Genomic DNA, 10,455 nt, shown 5'->3' with positions numbered 1-10,455 from the left:
CACTGGGCCTCGCTCTTATCTATTAGAGCTCAAGGACGGTCGAAATTAGAGATGGCACATTGACCAACTCCGTGGCTGCATCTCCAAATCCAGTCTTAGGCAACCAGAGGTAACTCCTGCATGAGTTAGCCAAAGCCCTACACAAAAGGAGCACGAATTCCCTCCTCCCACAGATAACTCAATACCGAAGGTACCGGGGCACTTATCTGTAATTGTTACAGGCCCGCAGCGAGTTCCGAGCAAACCGGCTGCAGAAACTCCAGTCGCGGCCTGTGAGAAGTTCCAGGAGCTTCCACCAGGCGAAGCCACGGAGACAACAGGTCCATCCGCCCTGAAAGAAAAACACCCACCAACTGAACTGCGCAGGTCTGGGCAAGCCATCAGAAAGCCCACCTACTTGCGTGACTACATCACAAGTCAGTTGAACCCATCTAAGAGGGGAGAGATGTTAGATACCAGAAACATTGGTAATGGTTTACACCAAGATCCTCTATTCCGGCGGGAACAGAGATTCAATCTGATTGGTCGAAGGGTCTGACAGCTCCCTATAAAAGGGCTGCTGTCAGACTGAACCTTCACTGGATTGTACATAGATGACTTGTGCTAATAAAGAGTTGTTTGTTACTCTGCAGCCTGAGTGTGCCTTCATTCACTCGATCCATTGTAGTTTAGAGGACAGTATTAAAGTGGCATGTCCTGAACTCTATGCCATTCAACCTTTTTTATCAATGACTTGGATGAGGGCATTATCAGGACATTTACAAGGGTGCAGCTAGCACTAATCAGAGAGGGATGGCTAATGCTTTAAATGAAAGAGAACTTTAACAAGATCTAGGTAAGATTGAGCAGTGGGTTGGAATTTAACAGACAAAAATGTAAAATTCTGTATGTGGGTTGGGAAAATATAAGGTACCACAATAGGATGTGCAACAGTACATGTGTCAGGCCTGTAGTTCTGTTCCTTTTAGGATCTTTGGCCTGCCACACTTTTTATTAATTTCTTTTGCTGTTTCATTAGGGTAGTAGTTGGGAGGGGGGAATAGAAAGGAGTAGGAGTGTGGAATGTATTGTTGTCATTCTTTTATAGAAGCTCAAGGTCATCTTTTGTCTCCGCACCTCGACACCTGACCGGAAGCAGAGGGGTGTACATGCTAGCGTGGAAGATGAAGATTGGACCATGTAATGAATTATGGGGTAAGTGGATAGATAATGAACTTTCAACTGGGTGAACCCACAGGATGTACATTAGAGTTGACATTTCACAGCATAATGCCCTCATGTCTGTCTTATTAAATTGGAGTTTTAAGGATAACTTTGCCTTGGACTATGATTTAATTCTGTATGATATTTGGAACACTGACAACATGGGGATCTAGTTGTTGTTATTCCAAAAAGTTAAATGCAGATTTTAAAATCTACTACTAAAAAGGAAAATGGAGTGCTACTATGGAATGTTTCAAACAGGAGCACTAAGTCTACATCACAGAAAGTAATTGTTCCACTCTATTCCACTTTACTAAGACCCATTTGGAATACTCTGTCCAATCCTGAGTGCTACAATTGTACCGGCAATTTGTCAACTTTTAGCAATCACATAAATAGATTTTTGCCAGGAGAATCTATTCAGAACATGATCCTTCAGATCTAATTCTCTGCTAATTCTCATCTTCATTTTCCTTCCACCCTTTACAAGCATTAGAGCCCATCCCTGGGTGCTAGATCTTCACACAATGTATCTGAAGTTAAATAATTTGACCCTGGTCATTTATATATCAAACACAATTTTGGTTGATTTGTTCCATGATCTATTGGTCTATTATCTTGGCTATCCACAATATTCTCCAACACCAACATTTAAAAATATTAATGTTCCTTCTAACTTGCTGCTTCTAAGTTCAGCTTTCATTTTCATAGATTGTCACATTTTCTCAGTAGTTCTGATCTTTGTAGACAAAGGTATATCTCATCATCTAAATATCATTTCCAAGACCTACATTTTTCCCCAGCTTGGAGACAATTTTTTCACGATATTCTGTCTTATTATGGCTTCCTGTTCTTTCTATAGATTTCACAACAGGGCAATGAGATGCTCTGGGATTCCCATTTTTCTAAATACAGTCCACAGCTTGACATGTTTGACACAATCAAAGGCTTTTCAGTAATCAAAGAAGCACAAATCAGCTTATTTTGGTATTCTTTGGCTATCTCAATTATCCAACATACATCTGCAATACTTCAGAAAAAAAAAACAATGACACTTTAAAAGAGAATTACCAGAATACCTGAATTAAAACTTCAAGGAAGAAGGTTCAAACAAAACATCAGAAGGAATCTCCTGATTGACAAGATCTCAAGAAGAATTGTCTGAGATCTATACAAGTTGCCAATCTGTCAGCCCTTCATGGTAGACTGGACTAGAAAACCAAAATTATGAACACTTATGAACAGGAGGAAGACCTGCAACTAAGACAATGGTAACATGAAATAACATCAAATTGCAGAAGTGCAATTTGAGAAACCATCTCAGACCTAGACCCTGCCTAGTTTTCTAAAAGATAAGGCATGAAAGGGTGATGTGGATTCAGACTTATATTTATTTATTTATTTATTTATTTATTTATTTATTTATTCTTCGCATTTCTAGACCAACCCCTCTCCCAAAAAGGACTCGGGGCGGTGTACAGTCCACACAACAAATAACAAGTACTAAATACAAATATAAATAGAGATATAAATATACATAAGGAGGAGGTTAAAAATTTAAAAGAACTGTACAGAAGAATATAGATATGGTTCTAAAAACCCTAAAATCAGTTAAATTTAAAACCATACCCTTAAAATAACCAGGTAAGAATATGTTTCCAGGAGGTGACAGTTGTAACAATTATAATTATGCCAGGCCAGCTAATCGAAACAGGTGAGTCTTCAATTTTTGTCGGAAGGAGCGGATGTCTGTGGTGGTTCTGATATCGGGGGGGAGGTCATTCCAGAGGGTTGGGCCCATCACAGAGAAGGCCCTACTCCTTGGCGCCGCCCGCTGGCATTGCCTAGTGGACGGCACCTGGAGAAGCCCCTCCCAGTGAGAGCGGATTGGCCGCAGGGATGTATGTGGGAGGATGTGATCCCGCAAGTAACTAGGTCCTGTGCCATGGAGCGCTTTAAAGATGGTAATCAGGACCTTGAAACGCACCCGAAAAACCACAGGTAGCCAGTGCAGCTCGCGCAGGAGTGGTGTTACATGGGACTATCTAGAGCTCCCCATGACAACCCGCGCGGCCGCGTTCTGGACTAGCTGCAGTCTCCGGGTGCGTCCCAAGGGAAGCCCCATGTAGAGAGCGTTACAGTAGTCTAGGCGAGACGTCACCAGCGCATGAGTGACCGTGCGTAGGGCATCCCGATCCAGAAGGGGGCGCAATTGGCACACCAGGCGAACCTGGTGGAACGCCCCCCTTGCCACGGCTGCCACATGGTCATCCATTGACAGCCGGGCATCTAGGAGGACGCCCAAATTGCGCGCCCGTTCCACAGGGGGAAATTGCTCACCCCCTATGGCCAGCGATGGGATCAGCTGGCTGAACCGAGGCGCCGGTAGCCACAGCCACTCAGTCTTGGAGGGGTTGAGTTTGAGTCTGTTGCCCCCATCCAGACCCCGACGGCTTCCAAACACCGAGACATCACTTCAACAGCTTCGTTGGGGTGGCTTGGGGTTGAAATGTACAGCTGAGTATCATCAGCGTACAGATGGTATTCAACCCCAAAGCCACGGATGATCTCGCCCAGCGGCTTCACATATGCATTGAACAGAAGGGGCGAGAGGACCGACCCCTGCGGCACTCCACAAGAGAGTGGCCTCAGGGTCGATCTCTGCCCCCCTGTCAACACATATTGCATCTGGCCGGAGAGGTAGGAGCCGAACCACCGCAAAACGGTGCCTCCGACTCCCATCCCCTCCAGCCGGCGCAGTAGGATACCATGGTCGATGGTATCAAAAGCCGCTGAGAGATCTAATAGGACCAGGATAGAGGAATGACCTCTATCTCTGGCCCTCCAGAGATCATCAACCAACGCGACCAAGGCTGTCTCTGTGCTGTGTCCGGGTCGGAAGCCGGACTGGCATGGGTCTAGATAGTCGGATTCATCAAGGTGACGTGGAAATTGCTGCGCCACCACATTCTCAACAACCTTCGCCAGAAAGGGAAGGTTGGAGACTGGACGATAATTAGCTAGCTCCATTGGGTCAAGCGAAGGCCTCTTGAGTAAGGGCCTCACCACCGCCTCTTTCAAGGCAGTTGGTAAGGATCCCTTCCCCAACGAGGCATTCACCAGGCCCAGAAGCCAGCCTCGTGTCACCTCCCAGGATGCCAGTACCAACCAGGAGGGACATGGGTCCAGTGAACATGTGGTGGGTCGCAGCCGTCCACGCAGCCTGTCCAAATCCTCGGGGGCAACAGAGTCAAACTCCTCCCAGAGTGGATTCACAAGACTCGCAGTTGACGGCCCGTCAAACAAATCTACATTATAGGACATCAGTTACTATAACTATATAATAAAAGTACAATTATCATTCATTCTTACCCTTATCCCTTTTCAAGTTTCTGCAACAATTTGATACAGCATGGACACCACAAAAGAGGAGAAATCTAATCTCTAGCTTATTTTAGTCTGTACCCTAAAATAAACTTTAGAAATGAGGATTATTCCCCTTCTGTATACTACCCTGCCCAACCTTGTTCCTTACTGTTGAAAGAGCTACAGAGATGCAATTATGGAAAAAGCTTTCTCTTTTCATTTTTCTTTAACAATTTGTGTAATAGAATCTGGCGCTGAGTTGCAAGAGGGAAGAGGGAAGAAACAAATCTACATTGGTATCCAGGAGAGACCCAGAAAAGATCCTTCTGAATTCTTCACATCGTTTATCATTTATCTGATAATTATACAGAGTATATTTAAGTCTATCTATATGTGAACAACAATAAAGAAATTACATTGAACAATTCACCTTGGCATTTTAAGTTTTTCTGTACCTGACAATTTGTGTACATGAATTATTCTTCTGTATTCAAAAATCTTCAAATGTATCTGTTTTAATTAAACCATGAGTTTAACTGTTACCAAATACATTAAGAACCTTTGATGTACACCATAAACTTCCATGGGACAGACGTTTACTGGGGTCTTAGACATTTTCATTTTTAAAATATTATTTGAGAAAGAATGTCTTTGTTTTTTATAAAGCATAAATCTGTTATCAATTAAAATAAGCTACAATTACATACATAGAAATGCCATGGCAGAGCATTAACCTAATCTAATCACTAATATATCTCAATATAGAAATTTGAATAAAATAACTACCAATGCACAAAAAGAATCAAGTTGTCCTTTGCAGACAGATGAAATGGCTTCGGCATTAATTTTTAAAATGGTTTTTCTAGTTTAAGTATTTACTTAGTTTAAGTCTCTATCTGACACATAGGAATGAACATATCTGTCTATGAGATAACCTGACATCATTATTTACTTTTCCCCACTGTAAAACATTATGTCAAATCTTTTTATTGATATATAGATTTCTGAGATAGATTAATGTAAGTAATCTCTGTGCATTGTTTTGTATCATTTTTAACCACAGGTTATCACTTTCTACAGGTCTGATAACTAAGCAGCACACAAGGAATTAATAACTTTGACACTCTGTATTTGATGAACCCTTCCTAACTCTGGCTTCACAAAACCATAACTGCAGGTGTCACATGGGGGTATTAAAATGCTTTATTTCAAATTTGTTGCAACCTTCTTTCCAGCAACGTTTTCTGCACATCATTTGACCTATATGTTAAAATATCTTGGAAATTATGTTTATTTAATTCAATAATAGTCTTTCTAATGGTGCTTCTTTTGTCTCAACAAGGTGACCTGGACAGTCTCTTCTCTCTCCAGATCTTTTCTTGCTTGTGTTGCAGACATAAAATTATTTTTATTTATTTGTGTATTTTGTTATTGTGTACATTAGGGTTCACATAGGAAGGTAGGGCTGAAGGGCAAAGACCAGGATATGAAATTATGTAAAGCTAATCCTACATGGTGTGGTCAGCATTCTACTTGCATTCCCTGTACTATTAAGATTGTATGTTCATGTTCCGTATGTGAACAAACAATCTCAGAGATGTCTAAATAGATATAAGCAGAATTCCTCATTTTACATTACAAAAAACAATATGCCTAGCATTTATGCTTACTATCTAATATCTGTCTACAAGAGAGATAGAATTGTTGTATATGTACAGTTTGGTAGAGAAGGAAGATATCTGTATAATACAGTTAATGCAATTGATTGGTGATTGATTGATTGATTGATTGATTGATTGATTCATTCATTCATTCATTCATTCATTATGCATGATCAAATTGACTTTTAGCAACCATTTGGACAGATTTTCTCTATGATGATCTGTGCCTAATCTGGTATTTTTGGTCCTCCAGTGATATCCTCATTCCACTGCAACTGAGTCTATCTTACTACTTGTCAGTAATAGAAAATGAAAGGATTTTAGAATTCAAACAGTTAATCACCTGTCACATAACACCCTAGACTTAACAATTATCAAAAAGAAGGGCAAAAAACCCTGGATAGTGGACTTGATGATGCCTGCTGATAGTAGATTTAAAAAAAAGAATTGGAGAAAAATCACAAAATATAAAGACTTGAAAACAGAAACAGAACGACTGTGGCCAAAGACAGCAACGATGGTACCACTGGTAATAGGTGCCTTAGGTACAATCCCAGAACAGCACTATTTATATACAAAAGGCAGAACATCCATATCTTTAACAATATCAAACAATATCTGCATTCCCAGGATCTTGGAAAGAACTTGTTCGGTGGATAAAAATGGCAACTCCAGTCTAAACATCTGACTGACTGCAATGAACCATAGTAATAATTTATTCAACTTCAACTGGGTGGCTCAAAATAATCAATCAAACTTGGAACTCTACCTCAGACCTCAAAGTACAAAAGAAGAAAAAAGAGAAAATTTGATGGAAGTAAGGAGAAAAATCTTGACTGAAACATCAGTGATAACCAAAGATAAGTTAATGAAAGGAACAGATGGAGGGTTTCGAGTGCCCATAAGATATACAATGAGCAACAAGCTGTGAAAAGAAGTCCTTAAAAGACCTACTAAGAAAACAACCAGAATATTAATTCCACAAATGACACGAGATATAAAACTGCACTACTACTGGAAAGACACAGGTTGATATAGTGAAAGTTTACAATAAAAATTGTCAAACTTAGTTAAAATTAGAGTATTATATATAGTCATATAAATGAGTAATAATTATAATAATACATATATAAGTACTAGTTTGAGGATATGAAATTTTATAAAACAGCAAATGAGGACTATGAGAGGAGATTTAAAAGTATTTGTTATTAAATATAACCAATTTTTATTTAGAATATGTTAGAAAGAAGAAATGTTATTGGATGATTTTAGGAGGATTTAATGGAATGCTATTATATAGTTTTACTTCAAACTTAGGATATTTCATACAAAAGGATGTAAAAGCAATTTATAGTCAAATGAATGTTCAATAATTACAGTAATTTTTATATAATATACTGGGTTGATGATATGAGAATTTGTTTGAAATTAGTTGATAATTTGTGGTCTTACATACATTTGAAAGTGAGGACTATGGAAGTGATGCACAAAAACTTTACAACCAAATGACATGCTGTATGTGATTGAAGAAGGTTCTATGTGTTATGTATTGTCTGACCAAAAAAGAAAAATGTTTTTAAAAAAAACAAGACATGATATACGAAGATTTTTGGGTTTGTGGAAATACCACCCCAAGAAAATAGAAATTAAGAGCTGGAAGAGACACCTGCAGCGATAGAAAAAGAAAGGAAGAGAGGAAGAGAGGAAATGAGAGGAAAAGGAGGGAAGGAAGAGAGAAGGAGAGGAGAGGAAGATGGAAGGGGGAAGGTGAGAAAGAGAGAGGGGAAGAAGGGGAAGAGGTAGAGAGAAGTAGGGGAGAGGTAAGGGAAGAAGGAAGGGAAAGGAGAGGAGGAAAGAAGAAAGTAGAGAAGGGAGGGAGGGGGAGGGAGAGAGGAGAGGGAGAGAAGGGAAGGAAGATAGAGAGGAGGAGAGGAAGATGGAAGGGAGAAGGAGAGAAGGAGAGAAGGAGAGAGGGTAGGAAGGGGAAGAGGAAGAGAGGAGGAGGGGATAGGTAAGGGAAGAAGGAAGGGAAAGGAGGAAGGAAGGAAGTAGAGAAGGAAGGGAGGGAGAAAAGGAAAGGAGAAGAAGGTGGTGTCAAAATAGGCGAGGGATGGGAAACAAAACAACCCGAATGGAATATTACAATTCTATAAATGGAATGATAAATGTATTAGAATTATGAATGTAAAAAAGGAATAATAATTATGTGAATGTATATAGAGAATAAAAAATAAAAAACTTTATTTAAAAAATAATAACCAATCAAACAAATTACAATAAAATAAATAAAACATAAAAATGCATTATTTTTGTGTGGTTTGAGATGTGTTTTGAGGTGCAACATTTGATGATCTTGACCTAATCCAGATTATATAGTATTCCTCATTCAGTATGTTTTTAATATTAAAGGTCATGAACAAAACAAAAATGTTTTTCAAATATTTATTAAACCATTTTTTAAAGTAATAAGACGCTCTGTTTAATATCTGCAAAATATCCAGTTGAGATGATTAACATCCATAGGAAAGAGGCCATCATATACAGTTCAAAACATAAAATATAAAATGACAATGTTATCCTAACACATTTTCTAGTACATAAAAAGTATTTCAAAAATTGTAATTTATAATTAGGATGAAATACTTCTGAACTATTCCTTTTCATTTGCAGAATAATATAAGGATAAATCCTATGAAACCATTAATAACAGTTATTTTTTCATTTTGATTTTTAAGGATAAGTTGCAAGTGTTTTATAGAAAAGTATCAATGTTTCTAACTATAGATTTCTAGTTGAATTTGACTCTTGATTATTTTATGCCATGAACATGGGTTTGATTGGATTTCTTTTTTTGGCATTTTATAGGAGAGCTTTGTATTGTTTTTCCTACAATGTTTTCCAGCAAGTCCAGAGTTTAGCCTACACCTCTAATACATTCTACCAGTGCTCACCCAAGTAGTAACCAGGCTCAATCCTGCTTAGTTTTTGAGCTCAATGTACCTTAAAAAATGAAGAACAAGGAAAACAGATAGTATATAAGCAAAAAATACAAAATTGGAAGTGTCAAATCATAGAGGAAAAATGATGTCATTGGATTCAAAAATGAATGAACTCCTTTATGGAAATTGAAAAAGTTCTGCCTCGGTAGTTATGCCGCTGTGATTTAATTTCACGTTGAAATGCAGAAATGAAGAGTTATGATGTATGAGTCCATTAGGATGAAAGAGAAATAACTTGAGTCTAACCAAAGACCACTAAAGTCATGAATACTGCTGCCATTGTATGTGTCTTTGTGTGTGCAGGCACATAGCTGTGTATTCATGTATGGATCAATTCGAAGGTGTGGGCTTTTTTCCCTTATGCTAAAGTGAGATAATATAAGATGTTGACTTTGTAGGTTTCAGCAATCCACAGGCCTGCTCTAAAAAGCCTTGCAATATGCAAGTATAATGCATGTATGCAAGTAAAATGTATATATCTACTATATGCAACATGCCTGTAGTAAAAGTACTGTATGTTTATCAATGACAAGATAGTATTTAGAACTATAATGAGAATTCACTTTCTTAAATGCATTCACTGCAGTGGTGGGTTCTGGATCCCGTTGCAACCAGTACGCTGCAACAGGGCTGCACATCCACCACGTGTATGCATGCTGCACACGCATGCGTAACCCACTGCCCGTGACACTCCAGCTGCTCAGCAGAGCATTGCGCAGGTGCCATACACTCCATGTGCATGTGCAAATGGCCCGGTTGGGTCAAATACAGGTAAGGACAGTGGGCGGGTGAACAGGCCCTCTGGAACACCATACCGTAACGGTACCTGGTGCTCCCAGCAGGCACCGGTACGTCCATACCAGGGCGTACTGGCCATAACCCATCACTGATTCAGTGAAGAAACAAATAGATACAAGACAGAAATAGCTATGAAGGAAAAATAACATTTCTATGCTATTTCCTGTCCAGGTCACCTTGTTGAGACAAAAGAAGCACCATTAGAAAGACTATTATTGAATTAAATAAACATAATTTCCAAGATATTTTCAGGCTTTTCCTCCGCATCATCTATTTCTTTGCTTTGATTACTTGACCTGTTTTTCACCAAGGGTGGCCCAGAGGGAAAAAAAAACATCCATTGGATTCTGAAGGAGAGAGAGGTGAGGGAGGGAGGGAGGGAGGGAGGGAGGGAGGAAATACCCGGAATACCACCAATCAGCTGTTCC

This window comes from Natrix helvetica (assembly GCF_964273705.1).
Source record: "Natrix helvetica genome assembly, chromosome: 6".
NCBI lineage: Eukaryota > Metazoa > Chordata > Lepidosauria > Squamata > Natricidae > Natrix > Natrix helvetica.
Note: the sequence above shows the minus strand (reverse complement) of the source record.